Genomic DNA, 19,879 nt, shown 5'->3' with positions numbered 1-19,879 from the left:
GCAGGCCATGGGTCAGTCCACCATTTTGTGACAGGCCATGGGTCAGTCCGCCATTTTGTGACAGGCCATGGGGTCCCTCTGCCATTTTGGGGCAGGCCATAGGGTTGGCTGCTGCCGTTCCAGTGTGGACCAAAGGCTGACTAAGGCTCAAGGGGATGGGGTGGAGCAGTAGCAGTCCTATCTATGCAGATCTCTCCCTGTTCCCCCTCACACTTCCCACCTGGTTGTTTCGAGCCACTCAGCCATTCCTCTGGTCTCCTACACGCATTTACCTCTTATAAAGAACAGCATTCATGGAATAAACTAGGAAAGGACTTGCTGGTGACATTTCTTTTAATTGAAGGAGCTTCAGATTTGGGTGATGACAAAGAATGAAGGTGGTTTCCACAATGCAATTAGACAAAAGAAATATGTCTGAATTCTCCTTAAACTATGGGGAGATACTGAATTCCTCACAGTGGAATTCTTTGGTGCAAATGGGGATGCTGGATCTACCAGCTTCTGCTCCAAAGATGGTTCAGGAAATCTCTGAAGAAAGAAAGGAAGAAAACAGCTTTTATTATGTTTTAAAGGAATTTTTTTTTCAGATAAGGAGATGTATGAGCGAAGGACTGTACCTTCACCAACTATTAATGTACATTATACAGAAGTCCTGAAAAAAATACTTGTTGATTTTCAGTGTGTACCATTCCCAGACTAACAACAGGTTCCTTCACTGGCTTTAAACCCAGTGAATATTCATCATCATGTTCAAGTAAAGTGAGTAAGATCTAGTTTGCTTTGTACCACAGACGCTGTAAAATACATTCTCAGTGTTAGGTCCACTTGTCCAAAAAATGTTAGCTCAGAGAAAGACACTGGAACATGCAATGTGCCTGTTGACTACTCAATTAACTGTGCTCTCAGGGCAGCAGTAACTATTCTGTGGCTGCTCTCAGTCTTTTATTTTCTCCTTTCCTAGAACAGGCAAAGAATGTGTATTCCCAAGGGGAAAAAAGAGCATGAGATTTAATTTAGCAGTTATATTACACAAGCTGCACTTCAGCACCCCATTCCTGTTCAGAGGAGTACTCAGTAATATACTTGATTTCCTTTCTGTGGAACATAAGTCAAGGTCTTGATGAAGTGGAGGATTTGTGTCAAAGGCAGGCCAGTGTGAAAATACAAAAATGTTCTCTTTCCCTGAGTTATGCTTGTTTTCACCTCTGCCAAGCAAGTTGATAACAATAAATATAAATATAGATAACAGCAGGAAAGATATAATTAAGTGCCTGAATTTGAATTAATGTTGCAATCAAGGTATAATCCATGATATGGTTAAAAGTTATTTCATAAATTCCATTTGTTTCAACTATAATCAGGGCAGTGTTGCTGAAGTTTACTTGTGACTGAAGTAACAGAATTGATTAATGGCTGTTATTATGAATTTCCATAGCAAGGGGAGAACAGGGTCCTGAAATGTCATACCAACATTGCCTGAAAGATACATTTTTTTAATTCCTTATAAACATCTGAGTCTCAGTAAAAGTCAAGTATTTAATCACGTGAAATTAGTGCAGGCTGTGATGTCTGTTGTTGTTCTCTAGATTTGCTTAAAAAGATCACTTTTCAGCATTATGTGGCAAGGGCATGTTTATTCTTCCTTTAAATGTGGTTTTGCTTCTTAAGCCTACGCAGCTCAGAACTGCAGCAGGAGGAAGAGGGACTTGATGAGTGGGAATGGGTCTTTATTATTGGTATATAGTGGGCATTTTGGAAAAGGACATCACTAGAATCAGAGAATCCAGCACATCTGGAGAGGTTTGCCAAAGTCTAATGCATTAGACTAATTAATTCCTTTCAGAAAACCGAGATGAATGTGTATTTTTTAAGATGACTGGAGAATGAGAGGAAAGGTGGCCCTGTGAGAAGATGAAGAGTACCAAGCTGTGACTGCCGGCATACTTTGAATGAAGAAATTGCAAGTTGCTTAAAAGGAACATTTTGGGAAAGTGAACTGTATGTCATTAAAGAAGTATTTCATCTATCATAATCTGATTTTCTTCTTACAAAACCCAACCTTCAAAGCTCTGAATACTGGCAAAACTTGAAGGTCAAGGGCGTAACTAGTAATTTCTTACCTCTGGGCAACCCTTTTAAAAGTCTTTCTCTGTGACAGCCTACCTTATTGATAGTAATTGGTTCCAGTTTTATTTGGGTTTTCTTTAGCAGATTCCATTACATTTTGTCACTCTGGATGGAGGGAATACAGTTAGTGCTGATAAAGAGCATATCGGAGCTTTTGGGTCAGTGCAGTTTATCTTTAGCAAATCATTTGGGCTCTCAAGCGATCCCTAAGCAATCTCTTAGCCAGAGCCTTTTCTAATACACTTAAATAATTGATCTCCTATTACTATGTGGCTATGGAGTGGAGGATTTGAAAGAAATCCACAAAGAAGGATTTGCAAAAGTACAGAGAGAGCACAGAGCCCTGGCCTTCCGCCCTGATGACTTCAGCAACTCACAGCCTTTTGTCTTTAGACGTGATTTCTTTGAGATTTTTACTGCCACTAGATATTTTTTTTTCTTTTCTCTTTGCAAGTAAAAAGGCTACATGATTAATTCTGCTTTCAGCATGGGATGTGAAAGCCTGCATAGGAACCCCCTGCGTGGAATGGCAGCAGAGAAGAACAAGAAGTGCCTGGTTTGTGTCAGGAGGAACAGGCTGTGCTGTTTCCAGTGCTCTCCTCAGCCTCCCACAGCCACAGAGTCCTTAACAGCAGTCATTAAACTTCCTAACGTGTGAGTATGCCAAGAGCCCGTGGTTATCCCAGCTAATGAGCAGGCTGAGATGAAGTGGTGCCCTTTGTGGCTCCTGTCCTTCTCTCCCATCGCTCTCTTACTCCCACGCACTGACTGAACTGATGGGATGCTTGTACTGAAATCAGTGGAAGATTCTCAGCAGGCTGAGATCTTACTGACATCTTTTTCCTTCCATGCCAGCAGAGACCAGCATGAGGCCTTGTACTGGGAGATAGTCCTTGAAGTCCAGCTAAAATCTTTTTCCTCTTAGTCATGGTCATTCCTCAGAGCCACACAGGTAACATTTCCTACAACATAATCCTAAATTCAGCTGAATTCATAAGCAGATAATAACAGTTTACATTGCCCTGTTTACACAGTAGCCTTGTGACATACACAGTGTCTTGCTAAAGACACAGGATTCAGGTTGCCATTTCCTATCTTTGTCTTTAATTCCCACTTCATTACTCAGACCCAGTAAATTCTATTTAACTAGAAGGTAACTGTTTCTTGAACTAACACGAAGAAAAACACCCAGTTGTGATCTACATCAGAAAAATGTTAGGAATCTATTACTTCCCATTGAAAATCTCTTGCAGTTGTTAATATCTGAGTTAATACTGAGTTAATATGCCTTCTTTCTAATTAGATTTTTTGTCTGACTACAGATTCCAGCCTTATGTTATTTTTATCCCCAGGACAAAGAGTCCTTCGGCACCTGGTGTTTTCCTCTTATGATTGTACATCTGTATCCCAACATTTCAGTTTTTTTAGAAGCTGAACATATTGGCTCCATGGAGTCTAATCATTGTATGGTACTTTCTCCAGTTCCCAAATACAAGTTGAGGCTTTTTTGCACACCTTCTCCAGATTTTCAGTAGACTATGCGGACATTAAAAGTGAATAAAATATTCCAATATTAGTGTCACTCAAACCATATAGAGGAATATTCCCTTCTGAGGAGAAAGGAGCGCTCCTCAGACTCTGCCCTGTGGGCTGCACTGAGCCTAGAGCATCCCCTGCTGCTCCGGGCTTGGGATGGCACTCCCAGGCAGGGAACTGCCTGTGCAGTTTGTGTTTATTTCTGTTGGTCCATGTCAGGCAACATTTTACTCCTTAGGTGTTGTTTATTCTTATAAAAAAACCTGAAAAACCTCAAGTTGGAAACTGTCCCAGAAAAAGTTTTTGATGTTTTCTCACAGCATTTCTATTCTTTGTCTCATCTCCTACAGTCATTTTCTAAAAGTCCCAGTGCTAAACATGAGATGAAAATCTAGACAAGAGAAAGGATACAGAATAAACTCTCTTACTGTGTTTTATATCCCAAAATATACTAATACCAACCATGCCTATAATGTCCAATTCAAGGAAAACACGGATGTCCTTCTCTATGGAGTAAATTTTCAAGTCACTTTTTCTTATTTCCCAATCCCAGAGAGTAGGATCTGTTTAATTCCCACTTATTTAAATCAGAGATATTGCATTTATTCAGATATAGCCCTCAGGGTCTCTTGCATAACTGAAGTGTTTTAGTGGTTGCATTTCCCAACAGAACATGTTGAAGATCTTGTAGGTGAGTAATCGGTGCCATAAAATAGCTGCTCCATTTCCATGGCTGTGGACAGATCCTCATTCTCAGTGCCATGTGCTGCTCTATCACTGGTGAATGAGGAAATTCACTCCATCTGTCTTCTGATTCCAGAATTATTCAGTCTGTAATTACCTACTGATATGATTTCCCCAAAGATCATTTATTTCATGTTTGTTTTTTTTTTCACCAAGTACCTTCAGAAAATATGAACAGAAGCAGAGTTGCTCTGCAAGGGAGTCAGTACTGCTGGAAGCATTAACAGCTTTAATGAGGAAAGCAGGGCAGGTTTGAGGGTTTGTAGTTCCTGCTCTGCACAGGTCCAGGTGAGATGTACGCTGGCTTAAATGGGCATTTGGAGAATTACTAAGGTAGGTGTGACAGCAGAGAACCAAAATTGTTCATTATGGAGAGGGTTGGTAGAAGGAAAACCAGTTTAGATGTGATGTTACCAACACTTTTCCTTTATTCCCAGAAAAAAAGACCTGGCAGTGACTCTCTTCCACACTGTCTCCTGAGATAGAAGACTTCCCAAGGTATGAAGGTGTGTTTCCAGTGCTGTCACTGAGATTTGTCCATAAAATACTGCAACTGGTTCCTTAGTTCACCTTGAAGGAACAAAGAAAAACAACCCCTTTGTTGTCTATCCAATGCCCTCCACTTACCCAGCACAACATCTCAGCGATATCTTCAGTATCTACCCCCCATTATCACCACATCAGGTTCCTCCCGATTCACCCAGCCCTCAGTCTTTCATTCTCCCCTGGAGTTTTACAAGTCTTGTTCGTTTTTCTCCTCACTTGCAGTTTTAATTTCTTCTCACTGAAAGCAGCAGTGCTGGTTTTTAAGTGGTGTGGATATTCCCTGATCCATAATGCACGATAAACAGGTTACCCCGTGCAACTGGATGGAAGATTAAATCCATGCTTTTGTTAGCAAGTTGAAGCACAGGCTTTAGCTAAATTATCCCTTTGCCTGACCATCTGTTTCCAACGGAAATGCATCTTTGGCTTTAATTATAAATCTCTTATGAATATTATTTTTCTTTTCTAACCCAATCTACCCTTTTGGAGATGAGTTGAACTCTCCCTGTGCTGTCTGAAGCGTGGATGGGATCACCAGCATGGCTGATACAGTGATTCATTTTTTTAATTAGCCTTCCTCTGAATGATTTCAAATCTATTTATGCACTTGCTGCAAGTTGAAGCAAAAATCTGTGTTAGCAAACTGTGTTTATAAATTTGCTACAGATACCATGTTATGAAGCAGTCTAAGTACAAACATGTTAAACCATATGGAAAATCCACCCCAATCTTGCTAAATTGTTCCAATGTTTAATTACCCAGATCATTAGAAATGTGCACCCTCTTTCAAATTGTTTTTTCCATTCTAATTTCCTGGTCTAACCCTCTGATCATCTTATAATTCTTTATGTTCCCCATGAAAGTGTGTGTAGATTGAAACCAAACACAAAAACCTCCTACTCCAGGTGCTGTTCTCCAACAAGGAATTACTCATCCCAGTAAGGATTTGTCATTAAGATGCCTTGTAGTTTATTAATTTTTTCCAAAGAAAGGGTGAGGTCATTCTTTTTATTTTAAATTAAAGGGGGGGTGGTGGGGAGGAGGGCACAGAGAGCTCTGGGTTGGGGTATCAGGGGAATTCTCAGTATTCTGGAGCTCTTCTCTTTTACATAGTAAGGATTGGGAAGGGAGTACTTGTATCTTCTGTGGTACTGGGCAGCAACTCCTTTTTGTGACCAAGAAAGAGAAGAAAAACACACCGAGTTACGCTTCCTGGCACCTTTTCCAGCTCCTCTGGAGAACTTGGCCCTTGCTAGTCATCAAGAAGACCTTGAGCAAGAGAAGAATCTCCTCCTGCCAAGCTTTCTTCCCCAGCAGAGGTCAACTTGTAGTAACGCGGTGTGGAGATGAGTCAGTGCAAAATGGACTTGGTAAACACTTTTACCCTCCTTCTCCAGAGACAGCTGCACTTATTGCTTCATCCAAGAACCACTGAGGGGGGGAGGGATTGAACACTCCTCACTGGAATCCTGGGGTATGTGCTGGTCTTCTCCTTGTAACTTTTACCCCTGCGAGTTTCAGTTCCCATCCCTCGGCTCCTCATCGATTTAGCTCATTCTCTTCAAAGGATTTCCAGCTTAGAACTGTGCCAGACTGCCTTTTGATCTTCTTGAAGGTGTTTTCTCTCCAGAATGACCAGAGTAACTTTGATCAAAATACAGTTTATTGCAATGTTTTCATAACCCATGGCTTCGTTTGAGTCACCATCGCTGGAGGGATTGAAAAGACATGTAGATGTGGCCCTTGGTGGCCTTGGCAGTGCCAGGGAAATGGTTGGAAACAGGGAAACGGATGATCCTAGAGGGCTTTTCCAACCTGAATGATTCTATAATTCTACAAAACTCTCTAAATCCCAAATCCTGCCGTCGTAGCACTTGCTGCCACTGTTAAATCAGCCCGTGGGTTTTCTTCCTGTGTGATTTCACTCTGCCAAGGGCTTGTACAGAAAGTGTATCTACACCAAATGTTTCATACAGCTTTCAAAGGAGTCCTGAGAAGGTTTAGCTGTTACTTTATAGAATGAGAGAGGGAATATTTTCACGCTCAGCCCTTCTCCCCCCATTTCTGTACTAAGTTCAGTGAGTGAAAATGATTCACTGTGATTCATTCTCATTGCCTCCCAAGCTGCGTTCTTCCCTGAAAAGTACAATATATCTTTTCATGTTCTCCGTGAATGCTGTGGCTGTGACTTCTTTCTCCATGTTTCTCATGTTTAGCAGCAGCTCCTGTGAAGAACAGGCACCTGAGGAGCATGAGAGAAAAGCTGAGACTGTATCTGGAACGAGCTCTCTGCTGCTCTGGGAGAATAACAACCAGCTCTTGGAGTAAGGGACAATGCTCTGAGGATTGTTCAGCTGGACCTAAAAGTTTTTGGGCTGTGAAATGTAGAATTAGAGAAAATGTGGGATTAGAGAAGCATGGAAGATAACTACTAAGATAACTACTAAGAGTTCCCTGCAAATGAAGACTCTGGCTTTACATACTTGGCCTCTGGGAAAAAATACAGGCAGAATTGGCTTGTAAAGCAGAAAACATGTTGGTTCTTCATCCAGTTTTGAAAGAAAAAAAACCCAGACAACAAAAGCATTCATCTGGGTTTTCACACCAGCAGATGACTGTCTAAAACATGTATTCTCAATCACTGTCTATGTGTATATTTAGTACAAAACCATGTTTATGCAAACAAAGATAAGCCAAGAGACTTGTGTTATCATGTGATGTTAGCAAACTTACTCTCACAGGAAGACAAATAGTTTATTAAGCATCCTGACCCTGGAATTTGAGCACCTCTACTTTTCCATCCATAAATCCTCCTAAATCGATGGTTTCTGGGTGTTGATGGCTCGCCTTAGGCCCTCTCTACATACCATCCTTAGGAAAGGAAGCTTGGGATATCTGTTTCAGGTTCCAGCTGCTGTGCTGGGGGATGTGAGAAGCGTGCTCAGGCTCATTAAATCTGCAGGACTTGGAAGCTGTGCCCGTGGTGACACCACAGACAACATTCCAGTGAGACCCAAGCGCTGGAACTCTTTGGCATCGAGCACAGCCCATGTGAGAGCTCAGGAGCAGTTCCAGAGCTGACTCCAACATGTCTCCTTGTTTTTCAGCTGCTGACATAGAGGTGGTTTTTTAAAAAAAGTCCAAAATGAAACAGATGTCCTTGGGGAAGCTGGAGATGGAAATATTTCTCGTGTGAGCCATCGCACACACACGGACTGGAGGCTGCTTTGGGAGGTTTCTCCAGAGACCAGAGACCTTTCCCGCAGGTCGTGGGGAGCAGAGCTTTTTCCTGCCTGGAATTTGGTGGGTAAAACACGACACAGTGCTTGAGGTGGAATTCTTAAGCACCCAGAGGATAAAATCCTACAGGAATATACTTCCCCAGGCTAAGAGAGGACAGTACTTTTTAAAAACATGGATAAGCCAGCTATGCTGCTGTGCCATTTCAGTTGTTTCCAACTACAGGCAGAGATCCAGAGACATCCTGGATCCGAAAGATCCACTCTGGATTCCAAAGGAAGGAATCTTTCCCTTTAAGCCTGCTCATTTCTTCAGTTTAACACAACCAACCTGAAATACTCTGTTTCTTTTAAACTCTGGTTGCTTTTGAATTGCTTTCATCTAGAGTGTGAAATTCCAAGTCACTGTGAAAAAGCTGCCTTAGGAATATTCTTGGCGATGCTGCAAGCAGAAAGTACAGGAAACCTCCCAAGAGAGGTTGTTCCAGCAACACTGCCATCCACGTTTCACAGCTGCAGGGACATCCAGAGCAAATCCAAACACCAGCTTTTCCCTTCAACAGAGCCTTTGCTGAGGTACAACTGCCCGGGATCAATCCCTGGAAGTGTGCAAGGCCTGGCTGGACTGGGCTTGGAGCAACCTGGGACAATGGATTATTCCTCCAGAGGAATAAGGGAGGGTGTGCTGGCATAATTCCTCTTCAGTTTGGTTTTAATATCAGTATTCCTTCAAGTTTGCAGTACAACTAACATTTTTTAATTCCGTCCTTTCAGAATTATTTTGCTTTTAGGCAGTAGAGGTGTTATTTATTTATTGGTATTACTGAATTTTCTCATTGATAGATATTTTTTCCTGATCCTGGCAACTGTAATAACCACGTAACCCTGACCTTAATATTTAACCCACTGAGGCTGATTTAGGAAAAACTATCAGAGAGGTCTTGTACAGGTTAAAAAAATACCTGTATAGCAGTGTGACTGTGGTTGTGTGTGCACAGTGAGCTGGGTCAGCAAATAATTTATCAGTAATTCTTATGCAGAAGTCTGACTTACTATTTTCTAACACATAATATTGGAATTATTTGGATTTCACGAGGCAAATTTAAGGAGTGAGTAAAGCTTCTGTGAAAATGCAAAGATTTGGCTCAATAAATTAGAATGCTTTACTGCTAGCCAGAAAACTGCAGTAAAAAAAGTGCACCAGGTTGGTGGATTTATTGTAAGTGAAGTGTAATCTCTAAGTAAGAATGAGTGTTGATGGGGAGTGATGAGATGCAAAGTCTGACTGGCACAGGGGTCAGGAATTAAAAGTTGGCCTCAGCATTAAGAATAAATCACATATAGAAATATAATTTCGGCACAGTTCTGTTCCAGCTTTTGAGGATACACCAACTCCCAAAAGGCATCCTGGGGCCTGTTGTTATTTTGGGATGCCTCAGCCCCAGCTGGATTCAGACAGAAGTTAACCAACAGCATTTAATTACAGCCACAGCAGAGGCTTCTGTCAAACAGTGCAGGTAAGTGACAGAGTAAAAGTCAACTAATAGGCTTCTGAGACAACTTTCCCAAATATATTAAACTTAAGGAAATATCTAAATGCATTCTTGAGGTATTTCACGAATAACAGAGATCCTTTTCTTGCAACAAATGACTTTAAACCAGAAAATAGTAATCATGTAGAAGGGCAAAGCATTAACAAATACTTGATTACACTAAATACTCCTCTAAAAATTTTCCTGATTGTCCTGACCTTTTCTTTTCCTCACTTAGCTGATCTGCATGTTATGAGTTTCTAGTTGAATTGGGTGTAAAAACAATTGAAAAACAACTCCCAAGTCTTTCAGGATGACTAAAGTAAAACCAGATGACAGTTAGAAGATAGCTCTGCACTGGTATCCATTATCCTGGAAATAATACATAGCAAGCTATAGGAGAAAACACTGGGAAGAAGGAGTACACATTTTTTCAAGTTGTTATATTATCTTCCTTGTGAAGTGTCAGTGAAGTATGAAAATCAGTTAAATGATTAGACAGAGATTTAATTTACTAAATATATTCAAGATAGAAGAGACTTGATAACCTTTTCTGCTCCCAGAGTGGATATAGCACCACAAAGAAGGAACATATGCTTTCATCTTTTGCTAAGGTATTACTTTTTTTTTCCTTTTTCCCTCGTTTTCCTTTTTGGATGTAAAATAAATAGTCCATACAGAAAATGGGAAGTAATTGTGTAAGGACTGAAGACCTTAAATCATATAAGTGGAAGGAATAAAGAGAATTCAGGTTCAAAGTGGAAGCAGCACCTTAGTGCAGCAAAAGCCCCCCAGCCTGGCAGGATTTGGCATTATGGAGTGCAATAGCCAAGGGAAGGAGTTGGAAGAGGCTAAAGTTGCCCAGGATTTGCACCCACAGTGTGTGGTAAGTGTATTCTTATATCATTTTCATGTATTGCATATAATCAAGTGGTTTTTCCTGGGAAGCTGTGGGAGTTGTAAGCTGGGAGTGGTGATGTGTTCCTCATCCTTAGGAGGTGAAATGCCTGGAGAAAGTTGGCCTGTCCAGTCTAAACACAGGGAAATGTCCAGGCAGGTGAGATGCAGAGGCACTCAGCAGGCTGTAAACTCTGATTCTGCTTTACTAAACCGTGACAAGACTTCTGTTTAATACCTGCACGTGCTCAAAGTGCAGCTCTCCATCTTTGAAAGATTCCACTCCACTTCCCTCCAGCAATCCCTCAGCACTCCCTGGGAGCAGGCTCTTTCTGCTGGCTTGGAAAACCATTTTACCTCCTACAAACACGAACACCTTTGGGATAAGCAGAGCCACCAATAAGTTCTGCAGTGGGTACAACCTGGTCACACAGATGCTGAAAACACTTACCTACAAAAACTTCCAGAATCTCCACTATTGCTCAGAAAGTACCAGCACAGACTGGTGAAACTACAGGTTTTTTTAATAACTTGGCTGGAATGGCTGTAATGACTCTCAGCATGCAATAATATTTTCCCCTTGGAGTTTGGAGAGTAAGAGTTAAGAGAGCTCAAATCCTGTATTATTCTGGGCAGCTGCAAAGGAAAGTATTTTGTATTTGGTCGAGAGGAATTGCTGGAGTGTGTGTTTTAAATTGAAAGTGCTCACTAAACTTGAAGTGGTCTGAATTGGAACTGTGGTGGTTTTTCACGAGCTTTAGTAGTTCCTTTGGTTTGATCAAGGAGAGGGGAAATTAGTACTAACAAAGAAAAGTGTAACACACACACACAGTTTACTGTCTTTGTACTCTTGTAGGAAAGTGGTTATTGTACATTTTATCCATAAAAAGCGAGTCAAGCCCTTGTTTAATTCCCGTGGTGATCCGAATATTGCAACTGCAACTATTTCTATCAAATTTCAGTGGAACAGCTTTTGAGTTTATGTGAACTGTCAGGGGTTCTTAGGCTTTCTGGGTTTCATTGTATTGGTGACTGAGTGGTAGAAGCCTAAAGATAAAGGGAATTTTCACATGTGGCAATAGAGACAATGTTGAAAAATACTTATAGTCGAGAATAAAAAGATATTATATAATATCAAGAATGTAAGAAACTTGCTGACTTTATAGAAAGGGAGGGAGAATGAATATACAAGTGGTGGCTTAAATGCTCTTTTATTGCTTTGATTTCTCAGTTTCAGCAGCTGGTATGGCTGTTAGAATCCTTCTATTATTTACATTGAAAGAAAAGGAAGAGGAGGATATCTGGGGAAAAATAATAAAAGAAAAAACCAAATTGAAGCTGTAGGGAAAGTAATTTTTCTTTCTAAGTACAGCAATTCAAATGGCTCATAAATGGGGTCAAATAAAGATAAATGCAAAGAACCCCACCAAATGCAATGTGTGCTTGTTGTTCTGTGATTTTATGGTTTAATCTCGCTGTCTTTTCCTGGGAAGTCCCCATATGCCGTGGTTATTCCTAGTGACAGCTGTCATTTGGTGGTGGTTCCTCCAGAATGGCTTCAGGCAGTCACATAACCAAGCCTGCTCTCCTGCTATTCCCAGCTCTTCCTTGTTCCCTTGTGCCTTTTCCTTTAGGTCAGAACTTCCCTCTGTCCCCAGCAGATCCCTGTGTCAGATAGGGAACGGCCACAGCCCCCGTTATCTTCATCTACCCACCCTACCTCCAGTAGAGGGAAAAAGATAATGCTTAATGTTTTTTTCATGGCCCATCATAAATCTGTCACTTTGAAAAATATGGAGAAGGAGCTAAATTAATTACTGTCTTATTGATTCCCCTTGGCCTGATTCATTAGAGGATCCCATCCCTGTATAAACCTCCCCCCCGAAATACCGCTCTGGGTAAAACCTGGCAGAGAAATTGCATCGCCTCCACCAAAGGACTCATTCATATTTCATTGTTTTAAGTGGTTTCCTCTGTAAATATTTCATAGATGATGTATATAGATGAATATTGAAGCAGAAAACTTAAAGAAGCCTTGACTGCAAACTCTCGGGGTTCCTGATCAACTTTTCTAGTCAGAAAAGGACTAACAGCTCACTCCTAGCACAGGCTGATTGGGTTTTTATAACATCTGTCCCAATACTTGCCATTAACTACATTAATTAGCAAATGCTTGCACACAAGACCTGCACACAGGTCTTATTATTCACATCAACATCTATTGTTTGAATCAAAACTGAACTTGTGCCTCAGGATGTAGAGTAAAGGAGGTGTCCATTAATTTTTTCCACGCTTCTTAATACTTGACAGCAAAACCCTTGAGTGGCTATTTATTTATTTATTGTGATTACTGTTCCTTTACACTTCAGCTGGTTCAGATAGACCCATGTGCCCCAAGCTTTTTATTTCCAGAGAGGATGGAGATGGCTACAACATAAGTAAAGCCATAGTAGCTCATGGAGTAGTGACCCAGGAAGAGTCTGGTGTGGTAATTGATAGCAAACCTAAACATTAGACTTGTAATCGTGCAGGGGCCATCAAAATTAATTGTACTTGAGCACAAACTGTTGAAAAGCTAAATCTCTTCAGGGAAGGATTTGTGGAAGTGCAGTATTCCTCAGGGAACCATGCAAATCTGCATTGCAATAGCCTGTTTCCTGAGGTTTCCTCAGGGATCCCGGGGAATTTATAGGAAGACTGTATTTTTTTTGTAGTCACACCGCCTTTACCAGCTGCACCAAATTCTTCCTTGGATGACTACATTCCACAAAAGCAATTACAGAAAGTGCTGGGGTTCTTATTTTCATTTCTTCTAGCTGTGCTACAGAGACAATTTCTCTCTAAGAAGGAGCACATGCTATGGTGGAGAGGAGCCTGCACGTTTATCCTTTACACTGAGGGTATTTGGAAAATGCTTTTATGTTTTCAGGACGTTTGGAAAATCCTGTGTTGGGTGGGACTGGATACCCAAGGCCACACAGACCAGAGATTTAATTCCTACTCTTTATCTCTTCTAGTGTTGCTGCCTGGGAATTCACTCCCCATCAATACAGAATAAAAAAAAAAAGCTCTTTTCTTTTAAAGCAACAGCACATAAAGAAAGCAAAACCTGACCTCATTTGTTGGTAGCAGCGCCGAGATGAACTGCTGCTCTGACCTATTTCTCCAGAGTTACAATTATCTGCTGTAATGGTACCATTTTACTTCTTAAATCCTGGATTATTGTAATTTGAGATTTACAGAAGTTATTCTCTCTCTGGTTACAGATCTCGATGCTTCAGGGGCAAGGCAATGTGAAGGGAGAATGAATGTACGTGAGGGAGCAAAGACAAGGTGTGGGATCAAGCCATAAGGAATTGGTAATTTTTTTGTTAATATTTTTATAAATATGTATAATTTAATAAGTTATCCGTGTCATCTGTGTAGTTTTGCTTATTTTCATGTATATATAGAACATATATTTATTTATATGTTTTTAATATATATAAAAAACCCCATACTTCTATATCCATATGTGTCCCTACATGGAGTGATCTAAACCAAGGTCACGTGGTGAGGGATCTGGGTTTTGTTCAGCTGTCTGGCAGAGACATGCTCAGCCTCTCTGTGCACCACTGGAATGATAAATATAAAAGACTTGAAGAAATGAAGTTCTTAGATATTCAGAACCAAACCCCTTGGCGATAAAAGTTGACAGAGCTGCCTTTAAATCAATTTAATACTTGCTTAAATCAGTGGAAGGGAAGTGAATTACGTTGCGTGAGGATCTGGTGTTTGTAATCTGATTTCATTTTTTATTTATTAGCAGTATCCAACCTCACAGAACAAACTTTTTTTTCCCCCCCTGAGTTTTATGTTGGCCTGCATCACCAAAATGAACAGAAAATATGTTCCTATGTTTTCCTCAAGTAAAATTTCAGTCTTCAGAACATATCGTTCATTCAGTGGGTTCAGTGGCCGTGGTTGCACTTGATGATGATCCTGGAGGTCTTTTCCAGCTTTAGTGGTTCCATGATTCTGTGATTTTTGTTGTAGAAGTGTTCACAGCAACACCATGCTGGTAACAAACACTGAGTCCTGCCAACCCAGACAGGCAGAAATCGTGAGCTGGGTTCTCACCAAGCACAGCATCAGCTCTGAAACGTGAGTTTTCAGGGGGGAAAAAACCAACAAACCAAACCAACAGAACTGACTCATATCTTTTTATTTACCCTCTGCTTTCTAGCACATATTAAGCTTTGCCCCAGCCCATAAACACTGACAAAACACTTAACACCACGAATCTGCCTCAGTTCTGTGCCAAATGCTATAAACTTCATTCCCCACTGTCACCAAGACTGGTGAGCCCAGACCATTCAGGCCATGCATTTCACATCAGCTGGACTCATTTTCTTCAATCCTATTTCTGTTTAATGGGAAATCATTCCCTTTTTGGTCACAGATCTACTCTGTAATAAACTGGTTGTTCGGGGCTGCCTTTCATCCCTGTCAGGGAGATGCCATGAGCACCACCCACGGAATACACGGGTTTTAAAGAGCAAAAGCTGAGGAGGCTGAGGTCAAGCAAGGACAAGTAAACTCCGACTGGAATTGCTCTTAGTGAGGGGCCTCGTTTGTTTTTGGACTCCTGTGTGAAGTCATTAAGTTTTGCTGTGGGGGGAACGGGGCTGGATGAGGGTTTGAGGAAGACATTTATGGCTCCGTCCCCGGAGGGCAGACACGCAGGCTCAGCATCTGCCAGCCTCGGATAGGGATGCAGGGGGAGCACTAGGGCTTGGAACAGCATTAGGAGCAGCTTTGGCCGAGGCAAATGACAAATTTGCTGCTCTTACTTCAGTTACTTAAACAAATTTTAAATCTTTTCCATCAAGGGAGCAAAGAAGGCACTTAGATTCCAGGAGCGGGAAGTTTTGGAACAGAAGCAGACAGAAGATATTGCCGTGGTTGGGCTAAAAGTGAGACAGAACTTCTTCCTTACTCCTGAGGGATGTACATGGGGAACAGGCAAAAGGTGGGTGCATCCAAATCACAAGAAGGTTTTGCTATAAAATGAGAACATACAGCATAAAATCTCCAGCACTAACTAAATATAAGAGTAAACCAAACATTTTCCTCGTTCTCCCAACGAAACAACTCAGCAAATGCATCGGCAAAGGCAGGTGAATAATCGAGTCACTCTTGGTTCTCAGCTCTCCAGGGAATTTCAGGTACTCTTGGAATCTTAGGTACTCTTGGAATCTTGTGGCTCATGGCATGGCAATAACGTGAAGTTCTTAGATTGGGCTTTTTTAGGGTTTTCTTCTTCTTTTTGTCTACATACAAATTTTTTTTGTGATAGCAAGATGCATACATCAAGATGTCATCCAGTGTGTAATCAACTGTATGCTGGTTATGGTTTTATTATCATAATCAATTACTTTGCCTCCCTGTAAAATATATAATTAGGTTCAAGGTCAAGAAAATTTATAAATGTCCAATATTTAACAATTACTTAATATGTATGCAGTTAAAATTGAGTCTCAACAGAGATCTTGGTTAAAGACTGAAAACTGTGAAGTGGGTTAGAAGGATTTCACAATGGGTGAGAATCACCAGCCATGCCATAATCTAATATAGCCAGACTAAACTGTTGTGTCCTTCTAGATAGTTGTAATAGAAGTAATAATTGCCTCTTACACGATGGAATGTTTAATATTAATTCATGTTTCTAGATTTTACATCAGGTTCTGGGCTATGAAGTGTGTCCCATAGGCATTTTTCCAGCTGTTTATCTCCACTTTGCTACAATTGTAGCAACAGTAACTCCTTGCTAAGAAAAATACAAACACATTTGTTACAATGTAGCTTAATTTGTTGGTTTTTTTGTTTTTTTGTTTTTTTTTTTTTGTTATTAAAACCTAGAGTAACTGACTAATTGTGTTGTTACATCGCTACATCTAAAAAAAGCCCCCAGATGAACTTTATAAAGTACTAACTAGTTTGTCAATTTTGGATCAGATTTCAAAGTATGAAATTTTGACCAAAATAGGGAAAAAAATTGCAATTAACTATAGAACTGGTCAGATTTTAAATGCTGATTAAAACCAAATATGTTTAAAATCTATGTCCAGCTCTCCCCTCTCCTCACTTTTCCCCTGCTAGCTCAAATGGTAGTCTGGGAAGAAGTGGAGGTAAAATTTCTCCTCACCATCTGTTATCTGACATTTGAAAAAAAGTCCTTGTTTGACCAGTAATGAGAGAATTAGCAACATTTGGGCCATAAATCATTGCCCTCAAATTTACAAAGCTGATATGTTTTTACAGGCAAAACTGATAATACCCTGTGTGGAAACAGCCGCATCTCCCAATAAACAGAGCCTCATCCCAGCATTAAAATGCCAAACAGATGGAGGAGCCTTTCCTGGGAATATGCATAGGGAAAAAAATGGCTGGGAAGTATGGGACAAGAAAACTCTGCCAAGCTCAACAGGGCCACAGAAAGTGTTAATGACTCAAGGATTATCTTTTCCAAAACTAGTTGAAGGACACAGCTAGGAAGAAAGATGTTCTCCTGACACAAACACCCATCAGGAAATAGCATAAACCAACATGGGATTATCCCCCAAAAGATGAAATAGGAAAGGATTTCCCATCCTAATTACATGAACCTTCTGAGGATCAACTTCAGACAAAATATCCCAGAGCTGACTTGACAACTTCACAGGATAAGGGAAAAAATAAAAAGCAGACCCAGATGTTCCATGTTCTGGGCGACTTCATATTAATAAATCATCTGCATTATATAAGGAAAGGACAGGGAAAAAGGACCATGTGGAGGTCACTCGAGGGCTGCTGTTGTGCTGGGCACTGAGAAAACATGGAATATGGGATGGCCCCAGACTCCAAGAGTTCAAGCTCTGAGTAGAAGTTGGGTGGGGAACCACTACCTTGTGTTAATCCAATGCTGGCTATAGGGAATTGTGGTGCTGTGATACAGGAGATGATGATGGGTGGATGGATGGGCAGATGAAGAGATATATACTCTTTTTTTTTTTTTTGGCAGAAATAGAGAAGGTAGATCTCGCTGACTGCAGCAGATTGGGCTTTCAACAAATGTAAACAGCACTTGGATAAGAAAGCTGTGAATAATTTTGGTGCCTGTTTCTGTGTTCTGTGTCGTTTGCCCACAGGAGATGATTAAACACCTCAACACTGGCACGTCTGGAGGTTACATGTGGAAGCCTGCAAAGGTCCCCTCCAAATTCCCACTTCGCACACACCTAAGGCACATATGGGTGCATCTTGGTGTTCTTGCCTGCTCTGCTGTGGGGGTACAAACACATCTTCTGGGATTGTCAGATTAGCAGATCACTGGTTGTCAGCACCTTATAAAGAGAATTCCCCAGGGAAGGAACGTTTGCCTTGCACAGACCACGGGAATTGCTGTGTGTGTGGGAGTGAACCATGGCCATGAGAAGTGACTGTGCCTTTCTGTTACTGAACAGGAGGTACACTCTGTACCCCACTGGAGTGAAAATGGAAGGTGTTTCTTCTCCAGGCATCCAAAGGGAACATTCTGCCTTGGCTGTGGCTCTCCTCTTTCCACCCTTCCTATGGATTTTTATTTGCTTGCTCATGGGGAGACAGCAATAGTTAAGAAAAGCCTAATTGAGGCAAGATTAATGCAGTTCCTCTGAGAGTAAGGGAGAGATTTATTCTCTCCCTCCCTTCCACAGATGTCTTGTTTGGGACTTGCCTCACATATGTACCTTTATTCATTTACTTTCTTCTGGTCCTCTGGGAGAAGCCTCTCTCCTGGAATTTATTGCCTTGGCCGCCTTGTTTCTGTCCCTGTTAATAGTAAGACATACTGAATGCCCATATATTTGTCTTATTCTCAGATGTGAGAGAAAGGGATTTATCTATGCCGAAAAATATGTACATTTGGCTTGGGACAGCCAGGAGTTACAGTAAAGAAAACCTTGAAACTGGAGCCCCTGAGCTGGCAAGAAATGGAAAGCTTTGAAAGAGTGGGACCCAGCAGAGCTGCTGAAATAAAGCATCAGGTTCCAAAGGAATGGGCAGCCTTGGGATCCTTCTCCGTGAATTTCTTTCTCTCTCACCTTGGGCTGACAACAGATATTAGCAAGTGATGGAGGAAGGAAATACTTATTTTAAATACCTGGTTGGTGAAAGGCTGTGAGAGGAGATGAGGAGAACATAGAAGCCCAAGTTAATTTGTGTGTGATTGACTCAGGCAAGGAGCTTGGGCCAAGCCCTGCGTGGGCTGTGTTCCTGCTGACCTTGTCTTTGAGATCGGCAGATCAGAGGGTTCCTTCAGAGCTCCTTCTGCAAAGGACAGCTTTGAAGGTCACCTCACAGCATCACTGTGATATTTTACCCAGAAAAGGAGTGTCTTTACCCGTTGCCAGGCTCAAAAACCTGCCATTGGCATTAACAAGCTCAAAACAGGCCCTGGGCCTTTTTCCCAGACAGCTGCATTTACCGAAATTTTCTATACTTCTCTATCCTCAAAATGTCATTTTCAATTTTACTTTTCAGCTGCTGTCCTTTGCTCTCTGCTGTACAACCTGCCCTTGGCATCTCACGGCTTCACATCTGGAAAAGTGCTTTTGGGGAGGTGGGAGTGATGCTCCTGGTCCTGCTTCCCAAGCTGGTCCGAAACCGCCACGGCCAGCACAGGAAGCAAAGGTACTTTTTAAAAACTCTCAGTATTTCAGCTCTCCTTCCATATTCATATTTTCATGCCCTTTGTTTCTCTTTCTTTAAGTGCAAGTTTTCATTTGTATTCGCTGCTCTCACCTTTTCCTTCTTTTGTTCCATGGCTCAGCCCATGCCTGGGAATGAAGGGAATGCTGTTGAACAGAGCAAGGAAATGAAAACAGCAATATTTATCCTGCTTTATTGTGACTTTCATTTCCTTCACAGCCAGGCTGCTTTTCTAACCTGCAGGGGTTTTTTTTAGCCCAAACTTGTGGTTTTGGGGGCATCTATTCCAAGTATTTTTATTAAGTCCTCAATTGTCACTTTCTTCAGTTTAATTCTGTTTTCTCTCACACCTCGTGTGGCTTAAAATTGGTTTTGGCTTGTGAAAAACCATCTCTTAAACACCAACTAAAATATACTGTTATTCAGGGTTGGAAATGGCTTCTTGAGTTTGGGGACTGTTCTGTAATTTGCAGAAATCCTGAGGCTGTTGCAGCAGAGGAGGCCTGAGCCTGCCATCAAACTACAGGTAGGTACTTACTCCTGCTCTTA

At 41.2% G+C, this 19,879-nt stretch overlaps 1 protein-coding gene and 1 long non-coding RNA gene across 4 annotated transcripts in view; both read left to right on the top strand.

The window, feature by feature from the left end:
* Positions 1–4,740, top strand: part of ARSJ (arylsulfatase family member J) — a 40,757-nt gene extending 36,017 nt beyond the window's left edge. Inside the window, exons 3-6 of one of the 3 annotated variants that reach the window (XM_064653847.1) lie at positions 588–1,998; positions 2,582–2,781; positions 2,986–3,079; positions 4,564–4,740. The gene's annotated coding sequence lies outside the window, so the exon portion shown is untranslated. Of the gene's footprint in view, positions 1–587; positions 2,782–2,982; positions 3,080–4,563 lie in introns of all 3 variants that reach the window. The other 2 variants (XM_064653846.1, XM_064653850.1) reach the window with 2 other exon arrangements.
* Positions 4,741–6,031: 1,291 nt separating this feature from the next.
* On the top strand, positions 6,032–16,918 carry LOC135413762 (uncharacterized). Its single transcript, XR_010430381.1, has 6 exons — positions 6,032–6,427; positions 7,170–9,709; positions 10,396–10,610; positions 13,888–13,980; positions 15,063–15,265; positions 15,497–16,918. It is a non-coding gene; the product is annotated as an uncharacterized LOC135413762 (long non-coding RNA).
* The last annotated feature ends 2,961 nt before the right edge of the window (positions 16,919–19,879 follow it).

Source organism: Pseudopipra pipra, chromosome 4, assembly GCF_036250125.1.
Source record: "Pseudopipra pipra isolate bDixPip1 chromosome 4, bDixPip1.hap1, whole genome shotgun sequence".
Classification (NCBI taxonomy): Eukaryota; Metazoa; Chordata; class Aves; order Passeriformes; family Pipridae; genus Pseudopipra; species Pseudopipra pipra.
This window is presented reverse-complemented; position numbering and strand designations above follow the sequence as displayed.